Here is a 9,858-nt window from a genome sequence, read left to right on the forward strand (position 1 = left end):
AATCCTCTCACTGACTCCATTGATACAAAATAACAAGGCAAGCACAAACGTAGTTAACAAGTTTCTTTAGATTAGCACATTCCAAGCCTAAGCCCTAAATAGCTGCTGACTAGGAATGTGTATATCTTAGTGTGTATATGTTCACAGAGTGGGGTGTATATTATTGTTGTAGAAAATTCAGTTAGTACTCTACAATTGAAGCAGAGGGTTGAGCTTGATGTGTTGGGAACATTTTGTGGTTCAGATCTTGAACATTGTACTTGTATCCATCCTTTATAAAATAGGGAATGCCTTGTTGTTGTGAGTGATTCTAATAGGTCCATCAACTAAATCCACCCACTTAAGGTCTTGATCCCTGATCCCTCACAGAAACAAGCTCAATCTGAAATTGAATATTGAAACTGAACACCACCAAATGGAAGACCTCCAAATCCTGAATTGCAAGATGAAATAGAAAATGGCATGGTTGGCATGTTGTAATTTCCATGAACATTATGCAATCTCTATATTTTTCCTACATTGAGCACACAATTTTAGAATTCTACTATAGAATACTATAAATGGATTTGCTTGGAGAGCTCACAAGAGATTACATGACAAAAAATAAAAGGGTTTCTCACCTGAGTAGTGAAAAACTCCAGCAATTTTTGTGCCTTCTCCCTTCCATTTGGACTTCCTATAATAGAAATGGTAACCAAGGATGGAATAACACCTTCTCTTAACACCAAATGACTATACTCAAAACTATTTGTGCATAACAATAGAAGAATGTCTACTGCTAGCTCTTGTTCTTCAAGGTTTCTGGTGTCTAGCAGTTTGGCTATGGCTAGAATACATCCTTCAGTTCTCACAATTGTTGCTCTTCCCTCTTCGGTACTAGCAAGATTATGCAAAACTGTGATGCATTTATCTGCATGTTCACTATTCTTGAGAAGTTGAGCCAGCTTGGAAATAGGCCATGCGGGAATATCATTTGACCATTCCCATAATAGTGTTGACAAATTATATAAAATACTTAGAGCAATGTGTTGAGAATGACCATCTTTTGATTCCAACAACTCAAGAAGATAGGGAATTTCTCTAGAAGCAACAAAGCTACTCTTGTTCTCCTCCAAATTGGACAATGCTGACATAACTACTAATGCCACTTCAATTGCTTCAAAACAGATAAGATCCAATAGAAGGGGCAATATCCCTATGAATAAGATGAATCCCTTATTCCTACAAATCAATTCATAAAGAACTCATGAACCAAACCTGATAGTTACCATAATATTAACATAATTTTGTGTATGAATTATCATGATACATAATCATTACATACCTATCATTTCTTGCAATGCTTAATCGAGCCAAAGCTCCAGTCTGTTGTGCCTTGATATCAGAGGCATCAATTGTAGACCACAAGAAACTCACAAGAGCGGGAATAATTTCTTTGACACCTATGTAATTGCAAGTTCTATCATCATCATCCAAGATAACTTTGACCTTTTCTGCTGCTTGACTTTGAGAATCAAGAGGTGGCATCATCAGACTTGTTACCAATGTTTCATATTGAAAACAATTATTTTCTTCCATCTTGCTAGAGTCAATTATATCATATGACAAAGGGACATTTGCACCATTATTTTCATTTGATTCCTAATTTGCCTGCACAAGTAGAGAATTAAAATACAAACAATCACCCGAATTTCTATCTGGCATATTGTCATCCTCGTCCTCAACAATGCAAGCAACATTACTGTCAACTGAAGGGAGCACTTTGACATCTTTCTCATAGTCATCATTTGGATGCAAAAGGATCTCAAAACCTTGCATGTCTAAAATCCAAGGCACTATAGGGGAAGGCTGAGAAAGTGAATCTTGAACCTTGATTCCGTACTTTTCACATCAGCTAGTAATTAGAGCTTTGATACAGTAGTTGGGAGTGACTGAAAGATGTGATAGTTTTTGCTGTGTCTTTGGAAATGTATCATGGCCATCACTAAACCACTTCTCTATCCACACTCATTCATATGTCTAGCTAGAAAAAATAACTACAGGATCAAACATTAGCTGCAAGGAAATTGGACACCTAAATTCCTCTGGAGGCACTGGTATCCACTTTGAATTATCAATGCTTTCTTTGGTAACCCAACCCACTAGGGGATGTCCAAATATGCTAACATTACTTTTTCTTCAAGAATTTTCTTCACTTTCAACTCTTCTACTTGATTGCAACTGTGCATTGGAGCTTTTAGAATCATAGTCCAGATAATCATAGCTAAAACATTTTGTAGATTTCTTCAGAAGATGTAAGAAATAAATGATAACAGATATCTTCCTCTGATCATCCTTAGCCTGAACTTTATCAGGAAGCATTTTTAAGGCTCTTCTTTCTTTCAACATAGCCCTTGGAGACCCTATATCCAGTCTATCAACTGCCTGATTGAAAAACTCTACATCTTAGAAGTTGCTACAACTGCCAGAACTCTGTAGCAATAAAGCAATAATAGCATCGCCAACATCCTTCTCTGATTGTTCTAATGCAAATGTTGTTTCTTCAATCTCTTTAACAATTTCAGCAATCTGCAAATAAGATTTTGCAAATTTAGTAGACATAGCATTATCATAGATGTGGTACTACAAGAATGAATGATTTCAACTTCTGTAGTCACAAACTAAAGGAATATAGACATCATAACTCCATTTTTTTTGCAGTTACAATAGCACGATATATCTCAAGGAAATATATTTTTCAAAGTGCTATCATGAGTCATCTATGAAAATTTACCTAATATATAGAAAGCAACAAAAAATGACCAGCATTTTCTTACTCCTTAAACTCTGCTCTTGTTATAGACAAAATGAAGCAATAATGGTCACATAACAACTACCAAGTTCCGTTAAAGAAGAAAATGAAATAAAGGAGAGATTTGCAGCTGCTTGGAAGAAATCCCTAGTAGCTTTAGTCAAGCAAAATTTTCATGGTGCTTCAAAAGAGAATATAGGCCTTGCAATTCCTACATATTTTCCATTGTATCTCATTTGAACCCCCATTAATTTAAGTTATTTCCTTCTATAGCTATGTTGAATAATTTCTCCTTATTAAAGGTTGATCTTTCGTAGAGGCATGAAGGTCTATCTAGAGATGTCTGTAGGTGATAATAAGAAACTTCTCTACTCTCTTCTACAACGTGTAGGTGAGATCTTTTCCTAAAAATAAGATTCAAGTACAATTCACCTTGGTATTCTATATTAGCTATTTGACTGGTGCACAATAAAATGATCTAAGTGAAAGGAAATAAAGCTGATTTTTTGATGACACAAGTGAAGAGACTCGCACCATGCAGCAACAGCCTTAGGTAGGGGATTTAAAAATAACTTCCTTATTCCAAGCCTTACCTCTTCAAATTTTATTAAGAAAATATTAGGATGGGAGGTTTTTACAAATGTAGATATCTCAGAGACACACAACTCCAAGATAGAGGACTTCAAAGACAAACAACAGGTGTAGGTGACAGGTAGATTGGTACTTACATGGTCATCTAGGAAGCCTTTTTCTCTTGTCCTCTTCTTCTTTGGGGGGGAATGATGGAAGATGACACACTTCCAGCCAAGAGAAAGGCCCTTTCAACAATGCCTTTGAGGAATTTGACCTTCTGTAAAGATCCAGACTAATACATAGATAGTCTTTGTATTCTCCATAATGAATGTAACTTAAATTTTCTAGGTTGTCGACTCTTCTATCCTCATTTGAGGGAGGCTTCAACCATTCTAAGCAGTGCCTAGCTTTGTAGATCTGGGTTGTAGGATCCACAAATTTGAGGAGTAATAGGAAACACGGGTGCAAAAGGAAGTGGTCAGGTGTCTTGAGTGGTCTATGAGGGGGGGAGGCTAGGCCTTCATGCAATAGATGCAAACTGGAGGAGATGGCTAAGTGAGATGGTAGTCCTTGGCACAGATAGCTCCTTGGTTTATCATTTTTGTCAGTTCAAATCAAAATTTAAATGCCTACATTTCCTCTTCCTCCAATTTTCTCCCAGAGGATACAGTAATCAGGGAGTCTGGATTGTCATCTCTAGTAGCTTGGTCTTGGCTTCAATTCTTTTCTCTTCCATAAAATGAAAATATGTCGATGGATAAAAGCTTAATAGAAGCCTCAATTTACGGATAAATAAAACTATCTAGAAAAGTTTTGAAAACTCATTTAAAGGCAAGCCAAAATGGCCATCAACATAAACAGACAAATCTCCCAAACTTCCCCATTAGCACTTCAATAACAAATGCAATTATTTGAGTGCTTCAAGAACTTCATGATTGGTAAATGGTAAGTTTAGATTTCATTCATCTAAAGTTGCAAAAATTAGCGAGTGCGAATAGATTATTCTTAATTATCTTTCCTCTCTATAAATACCAGTGTGACATTCCTCTTTCATATCAACTTTGTTCATAGGTTTATATGAATTTCATTGGCTAGACGAATAGAAGTGTGATTAGAATTTAGGAAAGAAAGTGGCCATGAAGACATCTACAGAAACACTTAAGAATGTACTAAATAATCTATTCGCAATCTGGGTAGTGCTACTGCTAGTTATGGCATGAATTGGTTGGTTTTTAACACTTGACTAACACTATTAGCATTATTAAATGCAAAGCAAAAATAAAACCATTTTATCGATAATTTGATGCTGCATTTTTAGAAGCAAATTGATGGGATTTATAGAACAAATGCTTCAAAATTTAAAGACTTAAAGGTTCTTGCTGAATCTATTAGAATACTTCACTTGAATAGAAATAGTATTTCTCTCAAGTAGTCAAAAGTACCATTTTCAATTAAATAAGATCAAGTACCACAGAGGTTGTGTGGATGCAGGTGTGGTAGAGAGGAAGAGAGGAGCAAAGATTTCATGAGATTTCAAGTTTCCATTCCTAGAATCCAGTTAAAAGTTTGACATTTTCAGGGTGCATGTTTTGTAAACAAAAGAGTCAATTCAAAATGTACATATAAAGCCAGAATGTTTTTCAGTAGGATCTCTAAAATATTTAATACCACTAACGTATGAATAAAATAATCAATTTCAATCCACTAATTTTCTTGTGCTTCTATGTAGTGTTAGATGTGTGGAAGCCAAATGTAATTAAATATTTTGCAGCTAGCGGAGTATTGTCAACTGAATTTTTTTTGTAAGGATCAACCATGTTATGCAGTGATAATGAAATTCAATCAGAAACAAATTGAATTTTACTTTTACATCTCATTCATTCCATCTAAAGTAATCCAACTCTAAACTATCAAAACGTAGTTCTACGTTTCTAACTTCTTTGTAGTATATTATATGCATAAATTTAGATGCAGTCATTTTTGACTCACGTACCTACCTAGATAAATCCCATGGCACCATTTCTTCTAGATCCCTTAAACTCTGATTCAACGCATCCTTGATCTTTATGAATTTTACAAAGATAGAATCCCTAGTAACTATTTGAGAAAGCATGCACATATATGTGAACATCACATAACCTAAAAAAATTCAAAACTTATACACTTATAGAGCATCAGGCTATGAAACTAAATTATATATCCCTACTACTATTCAAAAATGGATTTTATAAAAAAAACTGCATTGTTCTCATGGCCTCATGCCTATGAGTATTACGCAAAAGCTATTTAAAACAAGAGTAATACACAAAACTATAAGGTATTATACCTAACTAGTACATTTCAATCTCTTGATTCAAGTATTTTAAGGCCTTAAAGCTAACTTGCTATTGATGTTGCTACATCTCTGCTAAGCAATCCTTGTGTATTGTGTGTCCACAAGGTAAAACACTGATTTCCTTTATAGACTCAAACAAAAATTGCATATAAAGAGCCCAATAAACATTTATGAAAAAAGGAAACAACTAAAATCTCTCTAATTAAATTTTAATGCAGTACCAAACTTTTATTAATTTGAAACTTTAACTACGAATCATGTCACCTACCTCAAAGCACACAAGACAATTGTGGTGCATTACTTTTTCAACACAAGGGTGGTGATCCTTCAAAGGGTGAGAGAAGCCACACCTTGGAAAAAGATTCATGATAAAACATATTACCATTGATCTTTAGCTAACTCATAATTTATTGATTAAAATAAAATAACAACCATCGAAGGGAGAGAATTTGATAAGTCTAACAAGTGAAGAGGAAACCTACCACACTTATAGCAGTGGAAGAATTCATCCTTTGATCCAATTCTAAAAAATAACATAATTAACCAAAGTTAGCTGCAAATTATCTACAAGGAATCCATCTATGTTTAGTTTCAGAGTAGTCTAATGAAAATAGGAGATTATGATTTCAATTAGAATTATACCTGCAAATGCCACAACCATCACAATGATATTTTTGTTTTGAATCCTGGAAAAGAATATTTTATAAATTTCATTAGCAATAAATAAATTCTTCTATTTTATGCTTTTGATTTGAACAATTTATTGCTTCAATGCATTTTTGGGTATGCAGTATGGTAGAGAAAATTGTCTTTGAAGATTATGCGTATTTTCAAGGCATTTTATCACATCTAAAATTTATTCCAAGGAATTAGTACTACAAAAAATAGAAAGGAACTAGAACATAAATCATCATCAAAGAATTTTCATGTCTCGCAAAAGTACCTCCCCATATAGACACCACAATTAATATAGTATTGTTGAACCTATAGCCATGGAAATTGCAGAATCAGGTATCACCCATAATACATGAGTCAACATGATATAGAAAATAAATTAAAATTAATGAAGACCATTGTCCATTTATTACATCTTGTTCAGTACTACAAAGTGAATAGATGACCTACCAAAATAGATAAATACAAATTAAAACTTTAGTATAGAAGAGTGTTAAACTTGCAACATAGCAATCTTTCAAGTCTTACTTCTACTCAATACTATAATGCTATATAATCTATAAGATAATTTAATAAATACATATATTTGGCATGCCAAAATTAGAGTAACAAATAATAACTAACAAGAAAGAGAAAGAGATAATATACATTTTGTACGTCAATGCAAGGAATATCATGCCTGTCAAGTGCATCGATCTCTATAGAATTCTATTTAGGAACACCACAAGCTAGCACATATATGTTCAAAGTTTAGAGGTTGATATAGAGAGATCTTCATCTAACACTGGAGAATGAATTAAAAAAGAAAAGATTGTAACTGGATAGAGTAAAGAATAGAGACATGCTTTTACCTCATTATGGCAATGTTTGTAGTCAAAAAATTTATCACAGCATGGAGCCCTTATTTGGCTTCTCTAATGGTAATGTGAACAACTACAATTAATTATCATTACCAGTATATAATGAAATTAGTAAAATTAAAAGTAGATATCCTACTAGCACATAAGACTTACTATCTTCTTCTGCATACAATCATTTTAACATGGAATAAATAGTACACAACATCATGCAAAAACAAGCATACATTAATATTGATAGAATATGAAAATGATGAATCTCAAAGGCAAAATAAACACTGGATGTTGCACCTCATGATGCAAGGGTTATTATGCCAATGGGAATTTTAGGTTAAATGCCACTAATTCAAATTCTGAAATGTTATGGATGAGCAAACTCATTAGCAAACACCCATTACACAGCAATCAGCAACAACCAAAGCAAGTCACTATCTTCATAACAAAACCTCAATATCAAAGAATAGCCATCAGCAATACAAGGACTAAATCACATGAAAGGCATGTTGTGCATATCTAATTTTATCTATCAGATGAGAAACAATAATAAAGAAAGAGTACTTAAAACACCTTTAGCAAAAGCTCATCAAATTTGAAATACAGGGGCTTATAAATACCAATTGTCAAATAGTTGGATCTCACCACATGCCACAAGATCATTAGTTGTCACTATGTCACCAAGGATAGTTACAATGAAGTTAACCAAAGTGGCATAGTGATGTACTAACATGTGGTGGCAGGCCCAGTTGACAGTGTGATAGATCTAAAAAATCAAGAAGTCCTACATGGCGATGACATGGTAGGCCACCCAACATATAGGTGACATAGCAGTGATCATACAATAGAAGGTCCAATGAGAAGTTTCCACATGGTAGTGACCAATCAAAGGGTGCCACATGATGCACAGGTGGCAGATGATAGTGTAACAACCAACTAATCACATCATGACATGTGTCACATGAGGCAAACTTGAGTTAACTTGGATTGAATTTAGAGGGAAATTATAATAAAAAAAGATTTTATAATAATGTTTGAACCTTAGGTAAGTGTTAATATTTTGCAAAATAATGGGCATGTTATGCATTTCTAAACCTAATCTTCAATTTGACATTTTGGGCATCTCTAATAAGCCAATATAGGACTATCATTTACTATGGGAAAGCACTCAGAATGAGCTTTCTAGTTTTGAAGTTTTTTTACACAAGAAGCCATATGATCAAGCTATTCAAAGTTTTGTACTAGATGCCTATTTTTCAATCACATTTTGTTATAGCAGTTCGGATTTGATTTTTGGTGAAATGATGAATGGTATGTGCACCAAAGGTAGTAAAAATGTAGTTAGTGATAGTTTTTTCACTCTCACATAAATTTAGTATAAGATTTTATCAGCATTTCAAATGCATACCTGATATTTTTTTAGAATAAGGTTTCTCAGTAGTTAGAGGAGATATTTTGGGTTTGTTGGAGCACAATGATGAGATTCCTTTAAAATTTTAGTTGTAGAGAGAAGATAGATATTTTGTAGTAGCAAGGGATAGAGATTCAAGTGGACATGTGTCACTTCTAGATCAGATTTGAGATTTCATTCCTCTCCTATGTCTTTCTATTTTCTTTCTTTCTCTAGGGTTGGTACCCAAGTTCTCTAAGAAAGCTCAACTCAGTTTCCACGATTTCTTTAGCATTTCTTTCATGTAATGAACATCAAGTAATGAGAATATAGATAGTTCTAGTCTATTTAGTAGTTTTATATTTTAATTTGATTCATATTATTGTATTTTTTCAAGGAAATGAATAAAAGTGCAACAACAAGTTAATCTTCAGTCTTAATCTTGTCTCGCATTCATTTTGTTTGTGATCTTTTGTGTTTTGTGAACAAAAAGGATAAAACTCAGTCACAATATGTTGTAGGTTGTATCTGTTGATATTTTTTTCTTGTGATTTAAGGAGTCATGTAAATGTTTACTCTATCATCACAGGGTTCCAAATTTCATGAAGGGATAGGTCAAGTATGAGAGTCAGAATGATGCATATGTTTGATTCACAAGGTGAATGGATATATTGGGAAATCTTGATACATGAAATGTCTCAATGATTCCCAAAGATGAATGTACGGAATTTCCCAATAGATAATGCACTGATTAACTACAAGATCAAAGTGTTATGTTGTTCATATCATGGTTTTTTTGAAATCAATCTTTATAGTCAAAATCCTTTTCCCTTTTTGTTGAAGAGTTGAAAAGTGTTACCCTCTCTTAGCTTATCTAGTTCATATGTCATGATTCTAGTTATTTCATGTCTATGTTGTCTACATAAGTATTAGAAAATTAAGGATATTATCAGCCTTGTTAGATTCAAGTGTATACTTTAACACTAGTACCATATGAATGAATTTGAGGTACACCAACCTACGTTTTGTAGAGCCTGAAGTAGGAGAAGGGTATATTGTTATAGTTGGCCCTAGTGTCCAAATGTGTATGTGGTAGATGTAAAGTAGCTAACCCTAGATTTATTCTGTCCTCATTTGGGATTTTGAAACATGATTTTTTAAAACACCAATAGGATACAAGCTCTATCATAGTTCTAGGGTACTATCTGTGCCAAAAAGATTTTTGCATGTAGCATATATGATG

The 9,858-nt window shown here is 33.6% G+C and overlaps 2 pseudogenes; both read right to left on the reverse strand.

Moving 5' to 3' along the window:
• Positions 1-340: 340 nt before the first annotated feature.
• LOC149531051 (U-box domain-containing protein 6-like) lies at positions 341-5,483 on the reverse strand (annotated as a pseudogene).
• A 265-nt stretch (positions 5,484-5,748) lies between these two features.
• Positions 5,749-7,324, reverse strand: LOC149531052 (putative E3 ubiquitin-protein ligase RZFP34; annotated as a pseudogene).
• Positions 7,325-9,858: the final 2,534 nt, after the last annotated feature.

The sequence above is a fragment of the Cupressus sempervirens genome, chromosome 11, assembly GCF_028749045.1.
Source record: "Cupressus sempervirens isolate cs-2001-9-10 chromosome 11, ASM2874904v1, whole genome shotgun sequence".
NCBI classification, from domain to species: domain Eukaryota; kingdom Viridiplantae; phylum Streptophyta; class Pinopsida; order Cupressales; family Cupressaceae; genus Cupressus; species Cupressus sempervirens.